Below are 12433 nucleotides of genomic sequence, written 5' to 3' on the forward strand. Positions count from 1 at the left end.
TAGGCAACAATAAAGTTTCTTGGAAGCACTGGGTGTCTGGTGGTCTAATGTTTCTATCTCAGTTGATTGGATTGAATGATAATTTCAAATGCTTCAACACTGCACACGGAATTAAATCTCATGCCCGTAGCTCGTTGGTGGTACATCCAGTTAAAATATGGTCTGATTTCTTTTTGGTCTTGGCTTTTGCAGCTTTGAAACACATGCACACTGTTTACTCCAATTCTCAAAGATTCTATGTAGACATACAGACATTATGTACAACTTTTAAAGAAGCCAAACACAACACAATTTAGATTCCACACATTCCCAGTGGAACAAAATACCCACACCCCCTTGTCCCAATGGCAATCACATACAACAAGACACCTTGTTGTATTTCTTGTATCTATTTAAACGGTGATGCCTTGCCTTCTGTGCTTCTTGCTTAGTTGGATCCATATTGCTGCCTCTCAGCTCCCCCCTCCCCATTCTTGCTCCCTCCCTCTTTTTAAATCTCTACTCTTAACTGCCTGTGTGTGTGCAGCTCTTCTCTTGTTAATGTGTTATGTGAGGGAGGGTGCATGGTAGGGTTCCATGGAATTTGATGTCGTTTATCCAATGTGGAAAAACAACTTTTAAAAAAATCTTAATTAAAAAGGCACACGTAGCTTTCCCTTAGTCTATGTTATCTTTGTAACAACTCTGTGATAGCTAGGTGAAGCTAAAAGGTGGGGGTTGGCCCATGGTCACCCAATGGTCAGAGTAAGGATTTGAACAAGGGCATCCCTAGTCTGACATTCTAACCATTCACCACCACCCCTATTGCCCCCTCCTCTGCTGGGACAAAGCAAGGAGTCACCCTCACCCATGCAAGGTGGGCGGGAGCCCCCACTGCTCTTGAAAGCTAGCTGCCCAAGCCCCAGATGGAGTAGATGCAAAGTGGCTGCAGGAATCTGTTTTTCTTCTTTCCCCACCTCTTTAGAGGAAGCAGAGTGGTGGGCAGTTGCCTTCCCCCTAAGCATGCCCCTCCCCACATTCACCCAAGGTAGTTCTCAGTGGTGTCTTCATTTTAGCTTGCAAATTGTCCCAGGGCCAACCTACGTACAGCTTTCTAATGAGTCCGGTCTGGGGAGTCACTTGCCCCACAGCCACATAGCAGCTTCAGGGAACTGCTTTTTAAAGCGTCACTGGGTCTGCTTTGGCTTAAGTCTGTAGAGCTGGGTGAGAAGAAGCTTCTGCCTTTCCCTGTTCCTTTTTCCTGAGACAAAACAGCCTGGAGGGGAGCTTTATTTGCCCCATTTTGGAGGTGCGTGTATAGCAGACCAGATTATTTAAAAAAGTAGCATGTAGTATGGCTCTAAATTTTACCTTGTTTTGTTTTATGCTCACCAACTGCTAAGAAGACTGCCTGGCATTTAACATAGGATAAAGATATGAGTCTTTCAAACCAGGGACTAAAATATCCTTTTTCTCCCCTTTCCCTTCCCTGCTATAATATTTAGCCTGGTGTTAATATTCTGGAAAACCTGAAAGCTTGCAAACGGTTGTGTTATTTTGACTTACTACATAGCTTTTATTTTTTGGATTTTACTTTGGACTAACCCTGCTGCCTGAAATCCTACATAGAAATTTAGCCTAGCAGCTATTTTTCTGAGTAACTACATCTCTTTCATGGAAATGGCATGGCCAATACTGGGTTTATTAGCCAAATTCTACCAATAAGAAAATATGTAATGTATGTCATTTAAAGTAATCTGGCATGTGTTACTTTTGATCTACCCTCCTGATTCTTGTAGTTGCTTAAAATACTGCAGAAGCTTTCCAAAACAGCCAAGTTGCAACGCCATACTTGAAGTTGCTACCAATCTTGTTTCCTAATGAAGTAGAAACGACTGTTGTGAGCGTGTGAAATAAATGAATTTACTAGAATTGCCACTTTTGAAACAAAGGCGCTCAAGATTACATTGAAGGAAGCATAATAGCATGCCAATAAAAATAGCTGGCCGTATTCAAAGCTTCACTGACACAGAATTAAATGGGATCTCTGCAGCTTCAAATGAGGACCAGATCACTGGTGCAGAAAGGCTACACTGCCGTAGCCTGCATTTAACATTCAGTCTTGTTTCTCAGCATAGTGCTTTTCCTTTGTGTGATAGACCCTGTGACACACTTTTGGAAATCTAATTCCCGAAGCAGTAAAAATTTCAAGGGTAATCATATGTAAGAGAGGTGATGAACATAATATGCTAGGTGTGGATAGGTATTATATTTTCACAAACCTGGGTGAGCCAATATACCTCCCTCTCTTGGTACCATTATCTGCCTTAATAAACCTGGGTGAGCCAATACGCCTCCCTCTCTTGGTACCATTGCCTTAATAAACCCATTGTATCATTTTGCAAACCCTGGTGATTGTTGAAATAACCTCAGTGCTGGAACTTGTGTGTGTTTGTTTGTTTGTTTGATTGATTGATTGATTGATTGATTGATTGATTGATTGATTGATTGATTGATTGATTGATTGATTGATTATTCATAACTCACAACATTTTTAAAGAATAGTTTATGTAAGAGAACGCATAAAGTTGATGTTTGAAATGAGTACCTGGGACATTACCTGCAGAGAACCAAACAGCTCTAAGGTGCCTCTGAAACTGTAGTGGTAATGGAAATGTTGGTTCCACCTAAGAGAACAGGATTGTAGCTTGAAACTGCTCCTTCATCTGGTTTTTCTCCTGGATTCACAAGTGAAGGCTGCAGCCAGGAAAGTTGTTTATCCACTTTGTCTGATATGCTAGTTTTGCTTCTTACATTGGAGAGCTTTCCATCATTGTGCACGTACTGATAACTATTGACCGGACTGCTGTTTTACACTGGAGTTGCCCTTGAAAAGAACTCAGAAACATTAGTTGGTCTACAGTGCAGCAACTTGTTTGGTTAAAGGTGTTAGCTGTAAGGAGCAAGTAACACTGTTTTTGCAAGAATTCAGCTGGTTGCCGATGGATTTTCAGTCCAGATTCAAGACCCTGGTGTTTGCCTTTCAAGTTCTGTATGGTCTGTGTCCAGACTATCAGATCACCCAATACATGCCGTGGCCTAATTATTGAAGCGGTATTATGGGACTGTGCTGTGGATTCCACTTTCATCTAGATAGTGCCTTTTCCATAGCGGCTTCATATCTGTGTAACATCTGCCAAATTAAAGACTTTGTCTACCCAGGAGTGAAGTTATGATGGGCAGTCTGTGGAGCTTTATTTTAACATGTCTTCCTGGAACCATTTTTAAAAAACATAAATTATTTACAGAGTAATCCTAAGAAGTTATATTCAGAATCCTGCTCAAGTCTATTCGGTGGGGCTTATTCACGAGAAAATGTTCTTATGATTGCACTGATAATGAGGTTTCTATAATAGTAAGTTTTTAGTGTTGACCGTGTTGAGTATTGGCTATGTTTGCCCCCCCCCCTCCCATGTTTGGTACCATGGTTTTGGGACAAGAAAGGGAGAAATGTGAGATGCTAATAACTTGGGGAACTTGCAAGCCTAGAAAAAGGAATACTTTAAAAGCTGTAAAGGACTCTTGTTCCAAAGTTGGCAGTTCCCCAGGATAAAAATAGTTTTTGACTGGAAAATGGTAAGTATGTAGTATTTATCAGGTTCCCATTTTTTGTAACAGGAAAAAGAGAAAAACATTACAGTGAAGATTTTAATAGAACTCACAGCTCAGTTAACCTCTTAGCTGGGTCCATACAATTTAGTGAACAAATTTTTGACTGATTGGTGTAAGCAAATGCAGGAACAAGGTAGGTTTTCCTCTTAACTGGCATTCTGCTACAAGAATATTTCATGATAGTTCGGACCTGGACAGGTCATCCCCATTTTTCATTTATTTTAAAACCTATTGACTGCCTCTCTATTGAAACATCAAAGGTTCTGTACATCAGGAGTGCATTCAGCATTCATGTTTTTTTTAATGAAATCTATGTGCATGTTAAATATCATGATTAGAGTTATGCATTCATTGTTTGTTGATAAAAATCTAAAATTTGACTTTTGCTTTTATGATAAAACCTAGAATATCTAGGGGCAAAGAATATAGTTAAATGAAATATCGAAACATGTATCTGGAAAATTTAAAATGCCAAGTTAAACTTTACTCCAAGTAATAGTGGTTGCCATCTTCACTGTGTCCCAGTTCCAAACCTAGCAATCCCTGCAGCACATCAAGCGCCCTTGGCTTAACTGACTCTTCACAGTCAGTAGCCCTGCAGGGTAGGTCAACTAACAACTTTCCTGGTAAGTTACACTCTACCCTGCCAGTTACGTTTAAAGCACTTCCCTATGTATATTGTGTTAACATTTGTGTAAAGGAACAGGGGAAAAGACAAAACAGTAAAGTTTGATAGATATAGCCGCTCAGTTACCTTTCATCTGGGTTCAAAAATCAAGTGAACAAATTTTTAAATTGATTTAATACAAGCAGATTGATTTGATACAAGGTAGATCTTTCTGTTACTGGCATTTTGCAGCAAGAATGTTCCTGATCGTTTGGACCTTGACTCGTCATCTACATTGATTGACATACATAAATGTTTTTTTAATCTTCTGCCTCTTACAGTACGTTTGAGAATGAGAGTACAACGTAACTTTGTATAATCCATTGCAGTCTCCTGCATAATGGAGCAGTTCTAGTCAGGGAGGGCAATTAAATAAGAAATGAATGACAATGTAGAGCCAGTTAATTGTTGTGTGTTGGGAGGATTTTTATTTTTCCAACAGCAGTAAAACCTGGTCATTTACCATGGCGAACAGTATGCTAACCCTGCATTTGTTCATGCAGTTCTCGGTACAACATGATTTGTAAAAGATCTGTCCCTTGTGACTTAAAAAAACTACTAGAAGGATTTTGCTGAAGTTTATCTGTTTGTTTTCCAGGATTCTGCAGATGTTATGTGAGTTGTATCTCCTTGTACACATACACAAAGTGGCCTATTGCTGCTTTTCTGTTTAAAAATCCGACTCTGAATTAAGCAATATTAATTGAAGCAAGAATAGCAAGGCAAATCATGTTTTAATTTAGGCTGTTTTCTTCCAACTGTTAAGATTTTTGTTCATCTGTTTCTCTCGTTCTTCCATTCACTTATATTCCAACGCCTCCACTATAGTACCCATAGCAACACTTGTTAATGCTAATGAAACTGCAGTATCCAGAGCTTCTCTGTTAAATATGGCTCCTGAACACAGTTGCCTTTGTATGAGTCCAGCTATACCTGCTCAGAACAAACTCTTTTCAGCGGTGGCAAGACCTGGTAACTCGCTGCTTTTCTTAAAACCGACCCAATTATGTATCGTGCAATGAAGCCCTTGTATTCTGTGGCAGCCGTTGCTCAGAAGATCGATATATATCTCTTGCCAAATTGACCCAGTTTAGCTCTAGGATGAAGTAGACTTTTGAAGTATTAAATTTGCATTCCGTGGCTCACTACAGAGTATTGAGACGGATTGATCTGTGGGATGTGCCGTCTCAGAGCACATGGCTCCTTCGGCTAATTCCCATGTAGCTCTAATAGCATGTTAATGAGTGAGGTAATGGGCAAATAATTCCCATGGACTTGTCCAAAATGGTAATCTAGGTTATTAGGAGGATCTAAACCTTTGTGTGTATGTGTTTTCAAAAATGTTCAATATTTGAATTGTTAACTGTGAAATAGACGAAGGCAGAAAACTCCTTGTCTTTGTTGCACTGAATAAAACAACACACTTGGCTTTTGCAAATCAGCTGTAATAAAGAAGAATCATTTTAATACCAAGGAAATCCAAGTTCATGGCAGTCATGAAAAAAGATAATAAGCCCAGTAAAATGAATTATATTTACACGGGGTGCGTAACAGCCCAGTTGCCTAAAAACGGGTCAACAACCTTTTATCATGGCAAAGCCAAACAATGTCAAAGTTCAGAGCAAGAAGTCAGCGAAGAGCCAATATAAAAAAGCTGATCTGCATAACTGCAAATATACAGTTTAACTTGACTGATAATTGTCACGTTGATTAATAAACCATAAAGTTTCTGCAGCCCAAACACTGGTTATTGCTATCATGACCCACCCACCCCGCCCCCAACCAGGGATGGACTCGGGAACAGATTCCTCAGATGGTGACCAGGAAGAGCCAGAGATCATGCTGGGGTAGGGTTACTAGGTCCCCTTACCCTCCTAGTGGGAGGGGGGAACCATGTTTACCTTCCTGCACAGTCCCACACTGATGCAATGACATCACTTCTGGGGAGCATGCGTGCTTCACAGTGGGCCGATTTGGGCCCTAAATGGGCCCAATCTGGCCCATTTGGGACACAAATCAGCCTGCTACAAAGCATGGGAGCTTTCTCAGGGTGGTGCAATGATGTTAGTGACATTGTAACACTGGACCTGGGAGGCCCAGTCCCCACCTTCCCCCTACCCGCTGGCTAAGTAAGCAGTGGAAGGCATGAAAAATGGGAGCAGGGAACCCTATTTTGGGGGAAGACCAGATATCTCAGAGGACAACTGACACTACTGGGCCTCCTCCAGACCCAAAGCACCTAGATCCTGAGGCCTCAGTTGAAGGACCTACCCTTGAAGTCTACACTCCAGGCAGTGCTGCCAACACGTCTGTCATGAGCAGCTGTCTGACCAGCTCAGTGACTCTGACTGCACAGAGGAAAAGCCTGTGGAGCCAAGGTCAATAAACCAGGAAGACCAGTGGGATCAGGGAGGGCCTAATGTTGCAGCGGCACCTGCTGATCATGCTCCGGCAGCACCAGAGGCCACCCTGCCAAGGAGACCTTGCCACCAGCCTCAGATCATCACTAGGCTTCTGCCAGTCAGGACCCTGGCCTGTAGCCCTTCAGGACCTGCTCAGCATCGGCAGAAGAACTGGGCTAGATAGAACAAAGGAGCCAAAGTGCCAGACTGACAGTGCATGATCCCAGCCTGGGCCCAGAACAGGGCTCTGAGAGTAGTGCTGCTTCGCAGGATCCTGGCCAAGGCGTAGCTCAGTCTCAGGAGCCTCAAACCTGCCAGCAGATGCGGCTGGGCCAGGTTACCTCTCAGCCTGTTTAGGCTGAGGCTGGAAAAGGCTGCATTGCTGTATCAACTATCCACTGGGCATGAGCCCTGCATTCCAGCTCTCTGCCTGTGGCTGCAGCTCCAAGCACCAGTCTCCATGCCCAAGTCTAGCTGGGCAGGCCAGCAGCCCTACTCCAGAGGAGCCCAAACGAGGACAATGCCAGACTCTTGGGCAGCCCGCTCCCTGCCTTGCAGGACCAGAGCCTTTACTACTAGTTCCCCAAGTTCTTCCCCCCCCCACACACCATCTAGAGAGACCAACAGAGATAGCGGGCCCATGAGGAGGAGATTCATTGATGAAGGTGATCCTGCTGCTGAGCCAGATCACTGCCTAACTGCCCATAATGCTTTGCAGAACTGGGGCTCAATCGAGCCCTGGCCAGATGAATCCCAGGAACAGGAGGGGACACCCTCAAGGATAGTTAAGCCCTGGGCTAAACCGGGGGCCTTGCTGGTTCACCCAGTTCGTATGGTGAGCTGGCTTCTATGTGACCCGTAAGACTGGACCAACACCCAGCTACTGAGTTTGCTCCGAGGCTTGCTGTCAGAGCCAAAAGAGTTGCAAGTCCTTTGCTGGATCTCACAAGAAGCCGTGTGGTTCCGGGCTTTGTGAGGCTTGAGGGTTAAGCAGGGGAGAGACCTTAGGCGCTGCAGTGGGCTCTGGGCCAAGAGGCTAGTCTGAGTCAGAGGTGGGATAAGAAAGCTGACTCAGGTTCTTAGGACTACGCTGGCACATTAATGCAGGTTCCTAGAGGCACCTCAACTGCCTCCTTCTATGGTGGTGCCACGTGCTCCCTCCTCTCCTGAGTCTTCAGTCCCTCTGCCTGATGAGGAAGAGCCCATATTCTGGATCCTGACAACAGTGCACTGAATTTACTCACCTTTCCAAATGTATACGTATTGCTACAAACTGCTGCTGAAAAGGAATGTATTTACATTATTATCCTTCTATATTGATGCAAATTACTTTGCACCTAAGAGTCCAGTAAAAAGCAAACTACATTTTTAATTTTCTAAAATGTATATTTATTAATTGAAATATTTATACCCTGCCTTTCCTCTTGGCCCAAGGCAGCGTTCTATATTTCAGAAGTGCAATAAATCACCATTGTAATGTATATTTCTAATTACTCTCTGGTGGTTGTTTTTCCATTTTTTCTCAAGATTGGTATGCCTTTATTTCCTTTAAAGGCTATAATGCAATTTCTCATCGAATGTGTGATATAGATGCTTTTGTGTTGTTTCCCTATTTTGTTAGTTGCCTTGAATCTGAGGAGATAAGGCAAAAGTATGTTGAATAAATACTTTTTAAGAAACTTACTGTAATATAAAACTTGTGGTATCCCTTTCCTTCTCTTTTTAGACTTCTGTTGACGTACAGCTCTCTTTGTTTTGGAGTGTCACTTTTGGATTTTTATTTTATTGAGGGAGGTCTTTTCTTGTTCTCACTTGTTTTCTTGGCAGAATATTTTTGTTGTTGCATTCCTTCTTGTTTGGGGATTGTTTTCAAGTTGTGCAACTAATCTCATATTAGCCAGCTGTATTAATGAGATAATAAACCAGGCTGGTTGCTAATGAATTGATTCATTCAACTGCTGAATTTAATTAGAAAGACACTTAACATTCCAGCAGATGTTCTTATTTTGTTTCAGTACATTTGTATTTCCACACAACAAGCTGACAAATATATCAATATCCATATGAATATGCCATGCACTTAAAATCTAGTGTCATAAATTGTATAGTATTGAAATGAAGCCTTATAAATCATTGTTCTCGACCACTGGAGATGTTTCACGTAGGTTTTCATCTATCCGTTCAATTATTCGAGATATCCAAGTCTGGCTTTTGAACAGTTTCTCTGAACTATGGACAAGGCTAAGTAATTACACCTTAAGTTTGCCAAGGCATAAGTCAAATTTGATACTGATGAAAACCACTTTTGGTCTTCAAACCAATTTTTGAATGTTCAGTAAGGAAGGGTGGGAGGTTTGCACGGGAAGGAGCTGTGGCTCAGGGGAGAAAGTGCTTGGGATGCAAAAGGTCCTAGGTTCAATGCCTGACACCTGCAACTAAAAAGTATCTCAGGTAGCAGGTACTGGGAAAGGCTGTTCTCTGCTTGGGGTCCTGGAGACCCCTTTCCAAGTCAGGGTAGACAGTATAGAGATGGATGAACTGTTGGTCTGCCTCAGTAAAAGACAGCTTTATATGTTCACTTCCAACATCTATTTCTGCATGGAGAGCAATACACATTTATTTATGTATGCCCTGCTTTTCTCCTCAATGGCGACCCAAAGCAGCTGAGAACATGGTCCTCCTTTCCTCAGTTTTATACCCACAACTTCTCTGTGAGGTAAATTAGGCTGAGAGAGAGCAACTGGACCAGAGTAGAGATTTGAACTTGGATTTCCCAGAATTGATTCAGACATTCTAAGACTATATTACATGGCTTATTTCCCTATGGAAAGTATGCAGCTCCGACATGAATAAATGGAAAAAGATAAAAATCTCATGGTACGACAGACTTCATTTGATAAAAACATTTATTCTACCTATTTGTCATGAGAGCTATACCTATTAAAATTCATGAAAACATAATTGAGCAATGGCAGTCCATACTAAATTCTTTTTTTGTGGGATCACAAGAAACCCCGGATTTCCTTTAAAATTGTGAGATTAAAAAATCATCACGGAGGACTTAATTTCCCTGATCTGTCATTATACAACAAGGCAATCAGACTTTCCAATCTCCTCTCGCTTTGGCACTCTAACGAAACAACAGAGTGGACTTCTACTTTCAATAAGTTACCACCTCAATGGAAAGTACAAGAAATAATTTGGAACCCACCTACTAAACGACCTAAAGGAATAAAGAATAATACCTTCCTTGATGCGATCCTACATATTTGGGATAGCACCAGAACTAAATTAATACCAGACATGTCAAGGCACTCTCCTATTTCTGTACAAAACATATCAATAGACACTAAAACTCAAAACACTGCAAAACAGCAAAAACACTGAAAACTACTGATATTATCACATTAAAAGATATAGCAACGAAGGATGGTCTCATAAGCAAAACTGAGATAGAACAAAAATTTCAGAGCTCAATTCCATGGTTCTTATATCTGCAATTACAAGCTGTCACCCAACAAATAAACATAAGAAAGGTTATGAATGCAACTCAGACAAGATTTGAGCAATTCATGGATGCTAAAAAATATCAAAAAAAGGGCATGATTTCAAAAATATATGGCCTGCTATTGTCCTCTAACATCCCTAACAATTTTAATTATCAAACTAAATGGCATAAAGATCTTAATGAAGTACTGACATTAGACAACTGGGAAAAAGTATGGGCATCAAAAATAAATAAATCCTCAACTATATTAACTAAAATACAAAGCTATAAAATTATACATAGGTGGTACCTAACACCCCAAAAAATCTCCTTAATTTATTCTTCAGCATCGCCCTCTTGTTGGAAGAAATGCAATAATGAGGGTAATTTTGCTCACTGTTGGTGGGAATGTCCCTTGATATCTCGATTTTGGTCAGAAATACTAAATATTATTAAGGAAATAACAGGGTACAGTGTCCCTATGTCACCAAAAGTAATCTTCTTGGGACTGTGGGATCAGACATCAATCCGAAATGTTAGAAGAGACCTTATCAACTCTCTCCTGGTGGCAGCTAGGAGTGCAGTAGCAACCAAATGGAAAGACCAATCTCCACCTACTACAGAACTTTGGTTTACAAAAATCTGGAACCATTTGATAATGGAAAAAATAACTGACAATCTACATCAGACGGAATATCAATCTTCGGGATCAAACTTCTGGGAAAAATGGATCCCATTTTATGAATTCATAGAAGCAAGAGATCTGCAACCTCCCTCTTCACACCACTCATTGTTAATGTATTAAAGTTGAAGCACTGTGTTAATATTTGTAAATGCAATGTATTATATTGGTTTGTTGTTTGATTATTGTTACAGTTCTAAAATTGAATAAAAATATTTTTTTTAAAAAAAAGAAAGTATGCAGCTCCCCCCCCCCCGCCCCTGGCAGGGCCCCTCTGCAGATCTAGAAAAAAAAGGGAAATGAAACGCAAGTCTCTCTTGACCTTGACCAAAGCAGAAGTCTGAAGTACAGTAGACCCTTGCTATTCAAGAATTCTTGGCTCGTGATCTCACATATTCATGGATTCGATCATATGATGTGGTCTCAAGACACTTTTTCTTTCTCCCACACAATCACCACAATCATGTCTTCATTACATTTTGCAAGAAATGTAGTCGATGTGCTACAGGAGGACAGCAGACCCTTTACTCCCAATATTTGCTGATTTTGTCATTTACAGTGATCCTAGGAACAGATGCTCCGTGAATAGCTAGGGCGCACTATATTAACACATACAGAAATGTGCTTCACTCAGGAAGAATAGTGTCCCTTCGCTTGCAGTTAAGGAATTTTTGGGGTGTCATATCTCAGGGATTTTCTTTGGAAGCTTCAGTGATGAGGGCAACTACTTACCCATGTATCATAAGAACTACAGTCTTCATAGTGCAATATCAAGCAGAGTTATACTAGAGTTATGACTTCAGTGGACTTAGATATGTAACTGTTCAGGGTTTATTTATCCGTTTATGTTATTTATAGGTCTCCTTTCTCACTGAGACTCCAGGTGGATTACACAATGTAAATCAATGCAGTCAGTAGGACGAAACATCCAATAAGTGATGCGGTAGAAAACAGTGCTGCGAAAGTGAGAGAATGCATATTATACACAGTATTATATAGTTCACAGTCTCGTCCTTTTATTAAAGCACCTTCCTAAACCACTCTTATAGCCCTATCATCTTTATAAAATTCCCTCCTGAATAATACTCTTTTACACATGCCTAGGCATTTAATTGCTTGGTAGGCTTACCAACATTTGCAAGTTCTTTCAGCAAAATTACCCTTACCAAAGTCAGTCTGCTACAGCGTCCTGCATGCTGTGCACACCATAGTACGTCTGTATTCCTTCTCCATTGAAGGGAATTGGGAAGCCTACCTTTGCATCAGTGATGGAATTTGCAGACCCAAGCTGTTTCTCTGTTTTAGAAGAGATGCCTTTGGCCTAGGAAGAAATATTTGATATCCTTGCTAGCAAATCTGTTCCTCTTTGATGTAGGAGCAGCCATGTTGGAACTATTCTGCTCTCATCTTTCTCCCTTTCCCCCTTAGATTTAATATGGCGTGCATCTGTTTATTGACCTTTTCAAAGCAAGACACTCTAGTTAAGTCTGCTTTAGACACCAAGAAGGAAATCTCTTAACTTATGCCATGTTTTTTATTAATTT

At 41.1% G+C, this 12433-nt stretch overlaps 1 protein-coding gene across 2 annotated transcripts in view; it reads left to right on the forward strand.

Moving 5' to 3' along the window:
* Positions 1–12433, forward strand: part of ZNF277 (zinc finger protein 277) — a 47507-nt gene that overhangs the window by 5876 nt on the left and 29198 nt on the right. The window lies entirely within an intron of this gene.

Source organism: Eublepharis macularius, chromosome 9 (assembly GCF_028583425.1).
Source record: "Eublepharis macularius isolate TG4126 chromosome 9, MPM_Emac_v1.0, whole genome shotgun sequence".
In the NCBI taxonomy this organism is placed as follows: domain Eukaryota; kingdom Metazoa; phylum Chordata; class Lepidosauria; order Squamata; family Eublepharidae; genus Eublepharis; species Eublepharis macularius.